This window comes from Danio rerio, chromosome 7 (genome assembly GCF_052040795.2).
Source record: "Danio rerio strain M-AB ecotype USA chromosome 7, GRCz13ab, whole genome shotgun sequence".
Classification (NCBI taxonomy): domain Eukaryota; kingdom Metazoa; phylum Chordata; class Actinopteri; order Cypriniformes; family Danionidae; genus Danio; species Danio rerio.
In genome coordinates this window covers 25,442,501-25,461,517 of record NC_141027.1, presented here as the reverse complement: position 1 = coordinate 25,461,517, position 19,017 = coordinate 25,442,501, and the positions used below count along the sequence as shown (strand labels likewise).

The window sequence follows — 19,017 nt, the reverse complement described above, 5'->3', positions numbered from 1 at the left end:
CAGTCTGGCCCGGAGATGTGGAGTAAGGGTCACTCGCTGCGAGACTCCTGTTTGCCTTGGAGTCCCTAGGAGCGGTGAGCTGAATATTCAACCTTGTCTTCTAGGGGGAATGAATGAAAATACTGAAACAAAGACTAAATCAACAGTTACTCTACTTATTCTCTCTGTGGTACAATGAAACACATTATGTTTTTAGTTTTCCTTCTCCCTCCTCTCCACTTTAACGCATAGCATCTAGTGCTCCATTGTCTCCTGCCGTCGTCGGACCCATTGTTATGATTGAGATTCTTTTCTCGCGGTGAACCCAGAGCGCAGTGTGATTCTTGGATGCCACGCTGCCAAGAGGAACAAGAAATAAATCTCAGGTCGGGTTTATTTTGTCTGCTGCCTGCGGCAAAAGAAAACATAATGCCTAATAAAAGACTTCCTTCTAGGGGGAGCCTTTGCAAATTTGCAGGTTATGACATATATTTTTTATGAGGGAAGGAGGCCAGGAGATTGTGGAGAAGCATGAGGTGATTCGAGGGGCAGGGCAGAGGTAGTGTTGAATTGCGGGTCTGTAGACTGATATCAGAAGATATGTTACGCTTTAAGATGCTTTATTCACGCATAAACGCTTCACTTTTCTGTTGAATGTGCATGCAAACATAGCACTTTTGATTTTAAAATGAAAGATCGATCGGGATGCACCCTGGGCGGTCTCAATTTTAAAAAGCTGAACTTTACAACCCGGCAAAGAGACGTTTAGGCTTGGAAGAGTTCTAGCCGTTTATCAGAGTTGAGGTGAGTCTGGAATCTCAAGTCCAAAAACAGTATTCCTGCAATATCTCTCCTTGAGAGTTCACACTTATGAAAAAGGGCAATGAACCAAACACTCCAGAAAGGTTTAAACATGATATTTTAAACATTTATTATACACTCCGGTCTTTAAATTTGATACCCCTTCTCCAAATTCCAACAAATGACAAGGCTCAGTTCAAAAATGGTGCAAATTTTATAAGCCATTTCAATGTCGGGCCACCCATGTTTCCACTGAGAGTCTATTCAAGGCTTCAATCACATATAACGCATCATCAGAAAATGAGGGCTCCAAGTCAAAAACATTTTTGTTTTACATCTCCCCAGGTTGCTATGAACAGGAATATATCTTTCCAACAACCTGGTGGTTTCGTGTCCATGACTACTGACTACTGAATACAGTATTTTGTTCAAACATCACTGCTGTATGCAAAATTATGCAAGTGCCAGGAAATATTTGATATTTATGTCATGCTAATGTCCTATGTTTCTACATTTTGATGTCATGTAAAACTCAATGTAATTCATTCATAAAATCATCTTTTACCTTATTAAATGTAAAGGTGGTGCAATTTTGTGATTTTTTTTTTTTCATTCTTTCTTTTTTTTTTAACCACAAAAAAAATCTTTATTTTTAATTAATACAATGCACTGGTAAATACCAACATTTGAATTAGAATAACACACGCAAATACTGTGCACAAAATTAAACATTGACTTTCTGATGCAACATTTTTTATTTATTTTTGCAACTTTATTAAACATCTAAAAATGTCCTCACAATTGTAATTGCAAATCTTTCATAAATGCATGCATGCCTACAGATTTTTGTTGCTTTTCTTTTACTATCCTTAGTCAAAGTGATGTTGCATCTCTGTTAGAATGATAAAGCAGCTAGGATTAAATAGCTATAGTCTTTATTTGGACCTCCACCAGCAAAGCTCCATCCAAGTGCTTTTTCTACCCTGCAGACATGCAGTAAGCCTCTTGTCTTTTTTAAATGTCTTACCCCTACTGCCTGCATAGTCCATTAGCCGATAGTTACCCTCTGGTCCCCCGGCCCCCAGAAAAAAAAAAAGAAAAGAAAAACTTTGCTGTCCACATAGTGGAAACTCTTTGGATGTGTAAAGTCTGTTCACCGTGCTATGGTTTTTCTCAGTGGAGAAGAATTGGCCTGGATATGCATGAAAGCAAAGGACAATGTTTAAAATAACCATTTAAAATAATCATTTTAATCACCAAAGGTTTAGGAAAGATTTTTGAAATGACTTGAAGAAAGAGTAACTTCCAGAGTTTAGTCCCTAAAGTTTGTGGGGTGCATGTGTATGTATTTGCATTGCCCTAATTTCTTTTCTGTTTAGGCTTTCATTTACTGGTTTCACTAGACCCAGATGCTGTACATTTTTTAAAGGATATATTTATGGATGAAAATATTTCCGTTCTACAACTATATAGGCATCTAATGGCTCACATTTTAATGGCACTTGGCATACATTGTGTCGTTACAGCACAAGAAACCAACCGTGTCACTTCCTGAACAGAATTAAGATTTATTATGACCAAAACATGTCTGTTTTAAGTTATACTGAATGGATAACTGTTATATTAAGAAATTTTATTGCAATTTTCTAGAACTTCTACATTAGAAATTCCTGTGATGTCAAAAGCTGAATTTTTAGTAATAATCCTGTTTTCTATCACTTGATCCTTCAGAAATCATTGCTGATTTTTAATGTGCTTAACATACAGATTTAACACTCTGTACTTAAATATTAAAATATTGATTAATTTTTCTTCGGCTTAGTCGTTTATTAATCAAAGCTTCCCAGAGCGGAATGAACCGACAACTATGTTTTACATAGCGAATGCCCTTTCAGCCGCAATCAAGTACTGGGAAAATATTAAGATATATTCAAATGTAACATTTCCTAAATAATTAAAAACTTCATCCTGACAATTTGGTAAAACTTAGGGCTAGGACAATGGCAAAGTATTAAGATGTAAAATGACAGTTAATTATTATTTTGGATACTGTGATCTTTAAATAATAAGACTTTTGGTGTCATCAAATGATTCTTGTTTTATTATGCCCGACATTCATTCATTCATTCATTCATTCATTTTCTTGTCGGCTTAAGGCTGATTTATACTTCTGCGTCAAACACCGGCGTATGCTACGGCGCTGACGCATAGCCCTTTGCCGTGGCCGTCGGCGTCACTGACGTGCACCTCTCAAAAAATTTACTACACGTCGCAACAACGTGTAGCGCAAGCTCTGTGATTGGTCGGCTTGGTAGCGCTGACGAGTCTGGGCGGGACCGAGAGCTGCGCGAATGGCGCGAACCCAATGTAGCGATTGTTTACAAGTGTGGAGTCCCGTGAAGGAGCTCCGGATGGAAAGTTTTGTTTTGTGTTTACCTCATAGTTAAAGTTGTTGCACGTTGCATGCGCCGTGGGTTACGCCGGTCACTTGACGCAGAAGTATAAATCAGGCATTAGTCCCTTTATTAATCCGGGGTTGCCACAGCAGAATGAACCGCCAACTCATCCAGCAAGTTTTTACGCAGCGGATGCCCTTCCAGCCGCAACCGATCTCTGGGAAATATGCCCAACAAAATCTTTGCAAATAAGCTGTTAATTCACTGAATAAAGTTTTAGTGATGTATTTAGTGTAAATATTTTGTAAAATTTATGATAGACATTATTATTTGCTAAGGAAAATAAACAACACACATTCAAGTACTGTAGATAACATTTTTAAAAGGCATTTTTAAGGCTTTCTTTAGCAGCCTTACCCGAATTTAAAGTATACAAATGTGCTAATTGGGACAAGTCATTTTTTTTTTTTAATTTTCAATGGGGAGGTGACAGACATACTCATGACAGCACTAGTATTGTTTCATTATTGCTTTGTGTATAAAATTCAGGAGCCAACAAAGGAAATTGAGTGGAGAGAATTCCAGGCCAAAAGTCTGCAGACGAGTCGTGCTCCTGGCCATGTGTTTAGCATTAAGGAGACATTTCAGGACAGCTTTCTCTCTATTGTCACTCACCTACAGCTCCAAACAGGCCACAGGAGACGGGAAGGCTGATGAAGAGGCCAACTGATAACATCATCATTATTGTCTTTATTTAGTGTCCTCCCTTGTCCATGCTTTGTTTAAGGAGGGGTGGGGTGGGGTAGCTAATAGCACAGTGAGACATACGTATATATATAGGGTAGATTGGGAAAAAGGTGAGGAAAACCATTTAAAGTCTAAGGAAAGAATGGTGGTGACGAGACTCATAAAAAAAGTCATTTTGAATAAGATTGCAAAAGCATTTTCAATGTTTTGATGGATTCCGTAAAATACAATTTTTTAAACCTGTCATATTTGATCAGATGAAAGTGTTTAATCACTGCAATGATGTCATAGTCTGGCCGTCTGGTATTTCATGTCAGTCTGAACCACATGACTGTGGTTAAAAAGGTTCAAAGAGAATCTTTTTTTATGCATTCTCATTTATATGTGAATATATGTGTGTTTTAATCTCAATTTTCATTATGTTACATTAGTCAACAAGAAAGTAACTCTTGTTGACATTTTTGAAAGCACTATGTTGTGTCAGAAATAATGTATATCAAAATAAGTAAATAAAAATAAACAAAATTACAAAAAAAAAAAACGACTAAAAATGTAAATGAAGTCACTTTGTGAAACTTCAGATGAAACTTTATGTAACGTCAGAGACCCATAATGGAATATGAAAATAAGAGGTTTCCATTACATTGCACTTTATGAGTTCTCACTTGGCAAATGATTGATTATAAAGTATGCTTGGCATGCTGTCCTGGGAGAGAGCCCTCAGGTCATAAAATCCTCGAGCCCGGGGCAGTCTCCTGTTTGCAGGGCAAGAGGGGAGTTTGAGCTCAGGTAGGTCTCAAGAACTTCCCTGCTTATTTATGGCTGATGACAAATTAGGGATTGCTATGGAGAGATATACTGCTGATTAAGAGCTCATCTATAGTGCTGATTTTGTTTGGTCAATTCACCTGCCGCAGGGACTGTGGGAGGAACCCGGGGGAAACCCATGCAAGCTCAGGGAGAACATTTGGTACAGACAAAGGGCAAAAATGATACATTGTAGCCGTTTTCTGCCATTTTGGTTTCTTTTCACATCCCACTGATTGCTTTGGTCCGAACCAGTTGAAAAGAACTAAAATGTAGTCATGTGACAATCCACATCACTTATTGGCCAGATATCATCGATCGTATTTCCTAAACTGCTTTTTTTTTGGTCAGAAATAACGTGTGGGAAAATGCCAATAGAACTCCCTCAAGTAAACAAACCAGCAGACACAAAATGCCACTTTTTACTATGGAGGTACGACTGCGCTGGCTGATTGTATCCCTGGTCATAGTATACTATATATTTTTTATACATCACTTAGTACTATACATTCTGATAATGAAGCGAGGCTGCAACTGGAAAACAAGGTTTTAATTCAATTCAGGAGGAGGAGTGAATTAATTTAGCTAAACTGCGACATGGTCATCTTCGGGAAGTATTACCAACAATCCATCAGGCTATGTTTTTCCCTCCCTCTCTTTCTTTCTCTCTGTTTAAAATCTTTGGTAAAGCGCTGTGAACAAATATTTTTACCCCACTCCCCATAATGCTGCCCAAACGAACCACACCAAGAGAGAAAGCGAACTTTAATGCGATTCAACTGAACTAAATAAGGCAGGTGTGAAAACACCCTAAAGCTGCAGTCACACTTAACCTTTCTACCCCATGGACTTTCATTCATACACACGCGAATGCGTCAGACCGGAAACGCAGGGTCATGCGTTAAGTTTCGCAGGTCGCTGCGGTGCAAAGTTCAAGCTTGGTGAACTCTGACCTGCGAAATCGCATCACTGGACTGCATGAGACCATTCGAGGATCAAAACATGACCTCTGGACAGAAATTTAAAACATGGCACAATCGCTTGCTTTTTTTAATGTCTAATAATCTTGTTTAATCCCGCCCCTTTTTGCAGTGCCGTACAACAGAATTTAGCACACACAAACACACTGCAGCTTTTAGTAAGATACTCTGAATATTTATAGTTAGGAATCATCTGATTGGTGAATCATGTGTCAGCTAATGTGGGACAAGCCATGGTCAATTATAAGCACGTGATCCTCTCAAAATTAGTTTATAAAAAAAACACTTAAAAATTCATAGCAATGATGATCAATCAATATTCATATAAATCCCCAAAATAGGAGTTACAAATTGCCAGGAGATTGCATTGGTCTATTTGAATGCTTTATAAGTGAATTAGACAGCACAGATTGCTTTGGGTTTTTACTTTGAAGTGCAATACTGAAAACACTGCTGTTAACTGCCTGCAACTAACTTAAAAACAAACATTTAAACTGCTAATCACATGTTAACCGAATAATGGAAATAATATTGTTTTCTTTTTCTGGCATGACTGCAGCACCATTCTCACACTTTATGTGACCCATAGTTTAAAAACCACTGCTCCATAACAAGCCGGTTGGATTTGAGATCAGATTTAGAAAAATGTACCACCACAACATAGGCTTTTCAGCCGCTCTCAACAGGATACAGCACAGTTAATTCCACTAGAGTCCACTGCGCTTTTTAAAATTTATTGCTTCATTAAGACTGCGAGTCCTCATCCAATCATGTTGCTTTTGTCCCACAATAAGTGTCGATTTCACTAACTCGTGGAAAACTCTAGATGTCCGGGTATTTAGCTTTAATTTTTCTGTGTGCAAGTAATGGCTTTTGCAGAAGTCCAGGACTGTCATTATGGGCAGATGGAAAACCACATTTACTTAGTTGTAGCTGGCGCTCCTCTGGCCTTTGAACACTGGTCAGGATGCAGATATTGAGGGAACACTTTACCCCTCATCATGACAGATGGATTCAGGGGATTCTCAGTCATGGACCATGTGACCTGAAGTCCGCAGAAGAAAGATGAAATAAGTGAAGTTGAAAAGAGGAATGCTTTGGCAAAAAGAAACAAGTCAGGGCATTTTTAAATCGCTGTCAGCACCTGACAGTTGGTTGGATCTACCGCAAGAGCAGGCTCTGGGGAACAGCTTAGTCAGGCTTGTGAAATAGCTCTGAGAGAAGGAATGGAAGAAAGAATGGCACAGTCACGGTTATTTCAAGAATTCAAATGTGAGACAGGGAGAACGGCTCCAAGCCCACACCACAGGGTGACGAATTTGAGAAGCTCTAATCACAGTCAAAGAGACACAGAGGGGCTGCATTCCCAGTGGTCTGCCTCCAGAGTGACCTCAAGAACTTACGAGAGGAGAAGTTTGGCTTAGTCAGGTAAATCCAATCCATCTTTTGACAAGTGTGATCCGTGCTAGAGAACCCTGGCTTGGTTTCTTTGTAGCATCACCGTGTTCATAATTATGGTTGGAGGTGCTTTCGAGTCGGATGCCAGAATTTATGGTTTGGTGAAGAGCAAAAAAAAAGCTTTGATAATTGTGTGTTTATTTACAAAGCACTTAATAAAGAACTGGAATATAACAAAGCAACACCATGGCAGCGGTTTCATCATGTTTTACTGGCAGAACATGAAGCCGATTGTATCATTTTCACGTGGCAGAGATGCAGGCCCACATTATACTAATCGAGATTGACCACCTACTGACAGAAGAGGCAGCCACATTGGCTGAAACAGAAGAACTGAGACAGAAATTGTTCAATTCCAGTCAAGCCCTCGGCATTTTGGATCAGGCACTGCCTCTGTTTATTTAAATTTCAAGTCAAATACATCTGTTTCAGAAATCATATTATCTTAGAGTAAGGTTTCCAAATCACTATCGCTTACATGAGGTTATCCAACAATTTTGGCGTCCCTAAATAGTAACAGTACACCCAAAACAAAAGGAATGTCTCATGAATGTCTGCGACTGCTTGCACTCTGCTGAAATCTTTCTTGGCAGGGCTGAAAAGCAAATGTTTTCTTCCTGAGACCCCAAAAATGTCTAGACTGGCAGAAGGTTGATGTTACAAGAACAGGACTGGGGTTGAAAGAGCTCTGCTGAATTAGCGCATAAACGTATTTGCCTTCGCTCCCGGTGTTTGAGGGAACAGTTAAACTGCTTGGTGGGCCGCATTATTATTATTATTTTTTTTTTTTTCAATTTAAATGTGTTAAATTCAATGCATTTTAAAATATGTATTTAATGACTTTTTAGACTCTTTAAGAGCACTGATGTTGTGACAATATATACTACAGTATATTGTGTTTTTGACATGTAAGACTGATAAAGAAGCATGTATTAATAAGAAATTAAAGCATGGGGTGTACAATAAGCTATAAAAAAAAAAACTCTGTTGCTCGCACTGTTCAAGAATAACCAAAATCAGAAGCTCAGAGCCTTACATCATAGCACTTCACATGCCTTTTCAGTTCTATTGAGCTTTACTGCACTTTAAATGTATGTCTTGACAAATAATCACTTATAGTACAGTACAAGGCTGGAGTGGGATTCCTTTTCAGCCCTGGAGTTTCAAGCCCACTTGTTCATGACTGACTATATTAAAAAAACGTCGTTTCCAATTCAGTTTCTAATGACACTATCACATCTTTAAAAAAAAACAAAAAAAAAAAACAGCTGCTTTACAACTTCAAATGTTTAACAACCCAAACAGTATTATACGTCTTAACAATAAAAATGAAAAAAAAAAAAAATAATAATTACTCAGGTGAGATTTGAACTCAGGTCAGCAGCGTCATACCTTGTGCTGACCACTGGACCACAATGGCGCTGTTTTGCTAAAGCATTTGGAATAAAAAATAAGCATTGCACTGGTACCTGCAAGACGCTTAACCACAGTTATTTTCTATTGATGGCTTAATCTTTTTCTCCCCTATTTAGATTTCTGATCAAGTTATGTCAGAAAAATTAATGTAGTGAATCATCTGATTTTCATTGAGCAGGTGTAATATTCATAATTATTAATTATTCAAATTGTTATTTTCATTAAGGTGCTGCTGTTTGGGGTTGAAGGATAGTTACAACATCATTAACCTGCACGCTGCTTTTTGCTCACGAGGGCTGCAAGAAAATAAGTAAAAAGAGCAGAGCTGCGGCAAAATAATGAATAAAAAGAGTGAGGCTGTGGTCAAATAAATAAATAAGTGAAAAAAGTGCGACTGCTGAGAGTGCAAGCAGCTAGGGACACCGGCCCCTCCGGCCAAAAAACGGACCGGCCCACCGGGAATTCTCCCGATCCTCCTGATTAGCTAATCCGGTCCTGGTACAGTATATGCAGTTGGTTATATATCATGTGAACATAAACTAGTGAGAATAAATAGATCTCTGTTGCATAGAGACACCTAATATACTTAGAGCTTTCTGTCTTTAAAGTGATAGCTCACCTAAAATGGAAAGTTTCATTTATTTATACTCAAGTGGCTCTAAATGTTTATAAATTTTATGTTCTGTTGAACACAAAACAAGATATTTTGAAGAATACAACCACTGGCATCCATAGTAAGCACAAATAATGATTATTTGTTGGTCAGCGGGCTCTATGTTAATGATCCTGGCGCAAAGTTTAAAGCACATGTTGCAAAAGCATTAAGGGCATGTCTGAATCCACTTTTGCAATTTTAGGGATGGAAAAATATGCTCTTTGCCCTGGCGCATGGTGTAACAGAGTTGTGCATATTCTCTTAATGAGTTATGGGTGTGTTTTGAGCATAATGTGCATTAAACGGATCAGAGTCTTATCTCCCATTGCCTTTAAGAGTCAGTTTTGTTATTTACATGGCGGACTTTTAAACTGAGTGCTTTGCTAGCAAGAAAACAGTTAAACAGACTAGGTGCAGCGCAAGGATGAAGAACAAGCCAAGTGCAAGTTTGTCAAGTGCAAAGATTTGTTTCTAAACTATTTCTATATTCAGTTCTAATTTTCAGCAAATAAGTAAATAAACAATAATAATGAAGTGAGTTTAAAAAACTGAGTTATGTCCAAACACAAGTCCTATTCTTTTGCCCCATTTAATGATGCATAGGCCTCCAGAACCCGACAGGTGGACAAATCTTGACTTGTTTTTATTTAAACAAACATGCATATAACAAATAATACTGCTAATAAAAATAACATTATACAAATGCAAATTGCGTTTGAACCCACATACAGTAGGCGTATAACTAACGCGCTCTGCGCTGAACTTTAGACCAGCATTTGGATGGACAATAGTGTGGTCCATTTCAGTTCTTTAAAATAGCTACGTGCCCGCGATGCACGTTAACACACCTCTATTTTAGACCAGCACACCCATGAGTGTAAAGAAATTGCGCCAAACACAGCTTGTGCCTTTTAGCGCCAGGTGTATGATAAGGCCCAGTGGCTGTTTTTTCCCCAACATCCTTCAGTACTGTATATTTTTATTTGGGATCAACACAAGAAAGAAGCTCTAACTGGTTTAAAACAAGTAAAGTGTTATTAAATAATTACAAATTTCATTTTTGAGTGAACTATCCCTTTTATCAACATTAAAAAAATTGTTATGATGAACTGATTTATTTATGTAAAAATGTAACAACATGCTATACAGTAACTATTCTGACTTTATAAATAATAATAAGTGATCCTACCAAACATTTCATAAATTCCAAAAACTTCATAATTCCAAAAATTATTTCTAAAAAAGATATAATCTAGTTGTCTGAATGATAGTGGTGAAGTTTAAAGATTTTAAAATACCAGTTACTTAGTACAGTAATCCTTAAAGTGTTTAATGTTATCAAACGATTCTCGATCTAAATCTGCATGACAAGATTTAAAGTGTTCACTGAGTGAAGTTTATTTATAAACAAATTTCGAGAGGATCACGTGCTTATGATTGTTCACAGCTGTTCCAACTTTAGCTAATGACTGATTATCCTATCAGACGATCCTTAACTCACTATAAATAACCAGACTTTTCTCATATCAATATCCTCGTCTTGAAGAAACCCCCCCACCCAACCCTACTTTCCCTCCTTTCAAACGGGATTAGCGCTGTTGCCTCACAGCAAGAATGCCCCTGGTTTAATTCCTTTCCAAGCCAGACGGCATTTCTGTGCAGAGTTTGCTCGTTCTCCCCGTGGTCACGTGGGTTTTCCCCGGGTCCTCCGGTTTCCTCCCACAGTTCAAAAACAAGCACAATTAATCCAAATACTTTAGCTAAACTCTGAGTACACCTTTCAGCATCCATATCTGACACTTAGCTACAACAAGCAAGAGGGGGAGTCATCGAGATCTACCTGAGCTCAAACTCCCCTCTCGCCTTGCAACGGGAGGGAGCCCAGGGCTCGAGGATCTTATAAGCTCAGGGCTCTCTCCCGGGACAGCATGCTAAACTAGCTTTATTATCAATCATCAGCTAAGTGTGAACTCTTGAAATAGCATTTTAGTTGGTTTCTACTGTAAATCTTGTTAAAAATGGATCAAAATGTAACACGGAAGATACAATAAAAGTCAATGGAGCCTCATGTTGTTTTATTTCGTAAAACAGTCCATACAAATATATTTTAGGTTTTACTGGAGATAGTAAATCATACAGTTTTGGAACAACCTGGAAGTGAGTAAATAATGACAGAATTTTAATTGATAGTGAAAAGGCCTAAATATCCAATCTGCTTGTATTTCTTCATTTATATCCCATTTCTTGAACAATAGCATTGACATCACTCAGTAGCACAGTCAAATGTTGTATGCTTTTTTTTTTTTTAAAGAACTAGTCTTTGACATTTGTTTGAGATCTTTCAGGGGCTCTTTAGAGAGAAGCATGCCTTGCGGTAGTTGTTTAATTATTGTTGTCTCCTGGCTCCTCTGACTTGGCTCTGGAGGAGAAAGATCTGTTCTGGTGTTCACTTCCCGGCAGAGGGGTGAGCCCGCAGAAATAGTCGGCAGCTCGTCATCCAGACTCTGGTTATGCTGTAAAGTGATTCATTAGTCTGTCTAACCTCAGGGCTGCTGGGTACCCAAAGATGGACTATCACATGTCTTGTACATACGCTGCCTGTTTCAGCTTCATTTAGGATCAGGGGCTGACTAACCAATTTCCTCTTAACCATAATCCTCATTTTCTTGCAGGTGTGGTTTTACGGACGCAGCATGACAGTGCTTGTGGTGAACTGGTACTGTGTGACCCACAATCAAGTCACGTTAATGAATTTCATCTGAATATATTCCATTCCTGCTCAAACGTTTTGTGGTTCTTCAATGTTTTGTTCAGCGAGGGCACTTTAAATTGATCATTAAGGGATAAAAAGGATTTTACATTCTTTTTACATCATACATTTTCACAGAATGATTTCTATTGAAGTAGTCAACAGTTTTTAATGTGATAATATTGATGAGAAAGTCTTAAATGATGTCTGAAGGACCAGAATACTTGAGTAATGATGCTAAATATGATACAGTTCCATCATAGGAATAAATAACAATCATTGCTATTTATTATATATTTTTTTTCCATAAAATAAAGCTTTGTTGATGTTAAAATGGCTCATTTTGTAAAACTCTATGAGGTTTGATTTTAAAACTTTCCTACTTGATTTAATTTTGACCTCAACTACAGTATATGTATGTGCTTGAAGTGTAATTTAAACCCTTCATTGCACCTCATTTTCTCTCGTTCTCTCATCATAAATATATTACAGATCGAAGATTCATTTCATAGCTAAAATGATTTAATACAGATTTCTTTTAGGTAACTACATTAATTGTGGTAGAATACAGATAGAATGTTTGTAAAAATGATTATTACAAAATATTTAGTTGTGATGTAGTACCTATTTATATATTTTTCTTGACAATTGAAAGATTAGTTCATCTAAAAATACAAATTATTTCATGTTGGAGCACACTTCTAGAAGCTAATTCCAGCAGCGGGGGGTGTAGTAGCTGAAAGTGGATTTACCCTCCTTTGACTGAACTCTTGGAATTTCTAATTTACTTGATCCTAATAATCTGAGTGATCTGTTACTGTAGGTTTGTTTTTAGTAAACATATCTGGAATGTATTGAAGTCCTAGGTCATTTAGTGATTTATAGACGAGTAGCAATACTTTAAAATCAATTCTGAATATAACTGGGAGCCAGTTTAAAGACCTGAGGACAGGTGTGATGTGCTCTGATTTTCTGGTTCTGGTTAGAGTCTTGGCAGCAGCATTCTTGATGAGCTGTAACTGTCTGACTGTCTTTTTGGAAAGGCCAGTGAGGAGTCCATTACAGTAATCAACCCTGCTGCTGATAAAAGCATGAACAAGTTTCTCATAATCTTCACAAAGCATCTAATTCTTGCAATGTTTCAAAAATTATTTTAATAATTACTGACCCTTGTGTCATTTTAATCCCCTGAGGCCTTATATCATCTTCAGTACAGATCTTCTTAGTTTAAATCTTAGAGCTCATCCTCCATAGACAGCAGTGGTTGACGTTTAAAGGAAAGTAAAGGAACCAAAACATTAAAACAAACTTGTTTGCTATTGTCTTCCATATCAGATAAGAGTGTCACTTTACAATGAGCAATACAATGCTTGTGTGTTGAGCGTCTGACTAAACAACAGTCATGGTTAAAAAAAAAATTGGGGAACACATTAGTGTTCTAGGAGCAGTTGATGAAAATGTTTTTGATTTCTTTTCTGGACTTTAAATGTGTCTGGTACGTTGCCTATGTGGAATCAGGAAGCAGTTTTAATCTACAACATATTTCTATCATGACAACTGAGAGAGTATTATAGTAATAAATATGTACATGGCAATGTTGATGTGTTTGGTCCTGGTAGTATAGATATGCTATTCTGTTGCTGCTGTATTGATCTTTATGGCAAAGTAAGTACAGTCTTGTTACTGCCAGCATATTCATAGACATGCAGTCTGAGAATGTAACTCAATGCTTGTAAGGAAACTTGAAATAATGTGTTACTTTGTTTATGATTTTGAATTTGTTTATTTATTTTTTTTATGTTGTGTTGTGTTTTGTATACGGGTTGATTTGATGAATGAATTACGTTGTTTGGGGACTTTAATTATGACGTCAAAATTGCGGAGCTTACCGGATGTATAAATTGCGTGTAGAAATCAAGTGTGCCGCAAGCCTACGTTTGAGTGAAGGTTTCGGCCGTTAGATCGCCCCCTGGGGGCTGGCTGCAGTACAAGTCATAAAGCCCGCCTCCTCCGTGTTAATGAAGGAGACTTGAGCCCAAATAAAAAAAAATATTACACTTGCAATAAAATGTCCCGAAAGATAGTTCTGGTCGATTAAGGCACTGGTTATTGTGCTGAAATAGGTGCAGATCTTCATTTTTGTAAACAGTTTGTTTTTAGCAGTAATTTAATGCTGGGCGTGTCATCGTGATTGACAGCTGTGATTGACAGTTTCTCAAAGCGCGGCGTCTGAGCTTCGGCAGGAGACTGAAGTAGACTGAAATGTTATTATTCGATTTCTGTGTTATTTTACCATGACAAAATGAGTTCAGCAGTAAACTATAGTTTCTGACATACATGATCCTGGTGGAACACTGTTTATTCGCTAAGTTCAGGGCTTTTTTCGGGCTTTATTAGTTTGCTGATACACGCCTAGCCACCCAGATAGCAAAACACAGTTCCGGCTAGATTCTCGCCTGCCGGAGACTTATCTCTTAGAGCTCAGACTGACTAATGTTACCTCTGCTGGACCTACTCCGGATGCCTGGACTCACTACCCAATTCCAGCCCGAGTCAATCAAGCCAGATGCGGCGGCCGAGCGAGCAGGCGCTGCCGCATGCGAGCCGGAATCAGCCCGCGACGCCGCAAGTAAGTTATGTGTTGCGGCCTGGAGCTGGCGCGATTGAATATATAAAACCCTCATATTTGTTAACGTTATTACATCCGTTTGTGTTGATATGACAGCAAACGCATGCTGAGAAGTTCGGGGGGCGTAGTTGATTTTACATAAAGCGTTTGATTGGAAGCTCGACTCTGCTCATTTTCGCGGCTCCTCCTCTGGCTCCATCAGACAATCCTTCTGCGCATGTCTGGCTCCAATTTCAGCAGTCTTTTGCGACAGTTTGTGCCCGTCAAGCAGGCGTTTTGCCCTCAAGGCGTTCAATGGGAAAAAGGGCTGTCGCGTCGTCCATATTTTTTACAGTCATTGGTAGAAATGAATGAAAACAAAGTATGGAACGCTAGGTGAAACACGGTAAAAGGGGCACAGGTATACGGTTGCTTCACGGATTCCTCCTTCATGAGTTATAGCTCCTGGTTTGAGGGAAAAATAAGGTAATTTGGTTTATTTGTTTAATGTTTAGTTGTTGATGTTGGCTTAGTGTTAATTTTCGGGATTTATTTGTGTTTGTTGTTTGTTTATTTTCTCTCTTTTTCTTACGGTGATTCATGATTGAATAATGCGAACAAATTCTATGAAGTGTGACCAATAAATGAATCGTGAACATCATTGGAAGACTTAGTCATCTTTTAAATCAGGACATGCTGCAAAAATAAATATTTAATCCCAGTAGCAGATCTACATAAATATGGGTGAAGTTGGGGTGGAGGAGGGTCTCTGAAAATGCACTGCACATTGCTAGCATAAAGCAGCACTGAGGTATTTAAAGTGATGAAGAGCAAGCCCATTGGCTGCTGAGTCAACAGGAACCAATCACCTGCACCATGTAGTTGATTAACTTTATATTAATTTGTATTCCGAAGATAAACGAAGGCATCGGGGATTAAAATGACATGAAGGTAAGTTTCATTTTTAGGTGAACTAACCCTTTAATGCTTTTTATCAACCTCATGCTAACAAACCAGCTCCAGAGAATGGAGAGGATAGAAACTAGTTATTTGATTCCTATTTTACACAATGTGTACTGTATTTGTGCTTTAAAAATAACAGCCTTGAAGACTAGGTGGCTTGTAATCATATCTTTTGAACATATGTATTGATTTATTTATTATTTTGGCTGCAGTAGTACAGTTACTGATTAATTCGCTCATTTATTTGATTGAATGCCAGTACAACTGGTTTCCAGAGGCTTCTGTTTGGTCTGAAAGATTTCGTTTCATGTGGCCACTACTGAGCACACTGGCGTATAGATGACATGATGTCATTTAGCCGGAGCTTGTGGTGGTTGAGTCCCGATGTGCTTTAAGCCTAATTGATTTGCTCAATCATTTCTTCTTTTGTTTCATTTAGATACCCAGAAGTGAACTTTACAATGAGGCATTTTATTTTTTATTTTATTTTATTTATTTATTTATTTTGCCATTGGTTTATACTGTTGTAAGATGTGTAAAGATGAGAATCCTGCATTCTCGTGTTCGCAGTAATAGAGAAGAAAGTCAGAATATCAGTGGTGATGCAGGCAGACTTGTGGCGACTCCTTTCATCTGAGCCCTGTTTATGATTTAAAAAGCCCTAAACTGAAGATGACCCAAAGAAGCATGGCTTTACCAGAACCAAATCAAGGGGCTAGATGGTGGAAAAGTTTTTGAGTAATAAGTCAATGTGAGCACATTTCAACAGATCTGTTAAACCAATCATGCATGTACTGGCATATGTGCTTGTGAGTGCATTTTACTTATCGACATCCCAATCAGAGATCAAGCAGATATAATATATAAGATGTTTTCTTGCACTTTTTTGCTATGTCGGAAATCTTTTTGGGTTATTTTTATCCATCGTCTATAGGTAAATCTGCAGAAGTGGTGTTAAAGGGGAAGTGAAGCACTCAGTCAAGTTTACATAATTTATTCAATTGATTTCCACTTTAATCAAGCTATATTAAACAAACTCGATTAATGTTATCATTTAGAAGAAAGCAGCACGTTTTACTATAGCTTTTAGAGCTAGGGCACCGCCTCCTTGGAATATCACTGTATCTGACGTCTCAGGGTTGGTTCTGTGCACCCAGCTGAACAGATACAATGGTCGTAATACACTGAACACAGAGACTGTATAACCTAATTTAACACAAAGTGTGAAGTAACGGGTTTGGAGCTGGTGCCAATACAAGCATCAGATGTGTTTCTAATATATAAAAATATATTAATGCTATATTTCTATTTTCTTTTTAATTACAGATCAATTGATTTGCTTTGGTTCACTCTCTGTATTATACCGACTGACTTCCTATCTGGGTTTCAACCATGGTTTCACCAAAGTCAGGTGCCGAAGTAAGCGGGTCTCTTGGCTCTTTTCATGTTGAAACCACATTAAGATCGTTGAGGTTTTTTTTACATGGCATTTTTTTTACATCCTTTATACATGTTGAGAGAAAAGGGAATATATAACCCACAAAGCCATGACTTAGTAAAGCGTGAAATCGTGTGCTTTGATCATTGCATTAGTCAATTAAACAAACAAACCAAAAAAAATAGAAAACATATAATATTTTTGTATATATTAGAGACACATCTGATGCATGTATTTGCACCAGCTCTGCTATGCATGTCCACAACTTCATGCATTGTGTTAAATTAGGCTTTGCCGTTTCTGTGTTCAATTCTTTACTTTCATTCAGCTGAGGAAACGGAGCCAACCTCATGGGGTCAGACACAGCAATATTTCAAGATGGCGGCACCCTTGTGCTAAAAGCTATAGTAAAACATGCCATTTTCTTCAATATGTTACATTAATCACGTTTGTTTAATGTATTTTCATTAAAGCGGAAACCAATTGACAAAATTATGAAAACTTGACTGACTGCCTCACTTCCACTTTAAACAAATGTCAAATTAACTTTTGTATGTACTTCTGCTATTTGTGGAAATATTAGAATGATGGTGTCCTTGTTGGCATTTCAAACCATTGTAAACGACCACTTTAAATTCTGGGTAAAGGAATGTTTGGGTGCAGGTTTAGCATCTCTTTTGCACCGATAACCCTACATTGTAATCCCAAACATCCAGCATAAAATTTTGACATATTTTTTAGGAATGGCTACTGGTTTCTCAAGTTTTCAAAATATCTTCTTTTTGTGTTCTTGTGTTAAATTTTTAGGCGAGCTATCCCTTAGCTCATATATCTACTATTTACAACTATTAATGTCCCAACTAGATGCAAAGTATTTACCAGACTCAAATAGTTATCCATTTGGTTTTCAAATCAAAATTTTTGTGGCTAGAAAATTAGGGAAGAAATAAGTTCCCGCTTACTAGCAAAAACTGATTAAGGGTGGACTGCATATTTTGGCTGCAGCAGTTAATCAGGAAGACTGTGCTTTGTGATTACCCTGTTTAATCTACTTGCTAAATGGTAAGGCCTGTTCATATTAGATGAATGAGAATAGAGAACAAAAGCGTTTTTGTTAAAAGAAAATAAGAAAAAATATTGCTCTTATGGACAGATGACTAGAACTGACAGGTCTTGCTAGCAGTTCTCTGCTCACTAGCTCTCACTCTCTCTCTCTCTCTCTCTCTCTCTCTCTCTCTCTCTCTTTCTGGCTGTTTCTCAATTCCAAGAACGCAGAGAACGGACTTGTGTTCTTGTGGAGAGCGGTCTTGCCAGGTGTCCTCGGAAGAACGAACTCAGGAGACCGCGAGGACAGAGAACGCGTCCTTTGAGAAATGGGATGCTGCGTTCTTCCTGATGGTCACGTGACCTTCACGCGTTTTAAATGGAAATTATTTAAACATTACAGCATTCATACAGCGATTTATTGTTTTTCCCCTCTTCAAAATATATACTTTGCATAAAAAACATTATCAATATACTCTGCAAAATATAAGTAAAACACATTTTAATACGAATTTCAGCAAACAAACCCCCTTAATGTGTTTATTCCTTTATTAAGATGTCCATGGTAATGTTTACTTTCACCGTTTCATTTAGGGAAACTCCTGAGGTAAATAAGTGATATCTCTGAACTTTAATAATAAATCTAGATAAAATGCTGCGCTTCCCACCTCCAGTCGCAATGACTTCTGGGACTTCCAGAGCGAGTTCGGTGCTCAAGTCTGCATCTGTGCGTCCTCGATATCAAGAACACATCCGGGAAGTTTCACGCGTCCTCCGTACTTGCGGTCTTGAGTATTGGAACTGAACTTAGGCAGCTGATGATGACGTTTCACAAGAACACGAGGACGCAAGACCGCTGAAGAACGCATATTGAGAAACAGCGGCTGCGTCCGAAACCGCATACTTCCATACTATATAGTACGCCAAAATCAGTATGCGAGCCGAGTAGTATGTCCGAATTCATAGAATTCGAAAA

At 38.0% G+C, this 19,017-nt stretch overlaps 1 protein-coding gene and 1 long non-coding RNA gene across 13 annotated transcripts in view; one reads left to right on the top strand and one right to left on the bottom strand.

Annotated features, from left to right (window-relative positions):
• LOC147835989 (uncharacterized) overlaps positions 1–19,017 on the top strand; it is a 198,225-nt gene that overhangs the window by 103,629 nt on the left and 75,579 nt on the right. The window contains exon 5 of one of the 12 annotated variants that reach the window (XR_015495675.1): positions 1,126–1,368. The exons of 10 other annotated variants lie outside the window; for them this stretch is intronic. The gene's annotated coding sequence lies outside the window, so the exon portion shown is untranslated. Of the gene's footprint in view, positions 1–1,125; positions 1,416–19,017 lie in introns of those variants that run through there. One more of the 12 variants, XM_087261105.1, reaches the window with a different exon arrangement.
• Positions 1–19,017, bottom strand: part of LOC141375365 (uncharacterized) — a 34,432-nt gene that overhangs the window by 8,892 nt on the left and 6,523 nt on the right. The gene's annotated exons all lie outside the window — the stretch shown is intronic.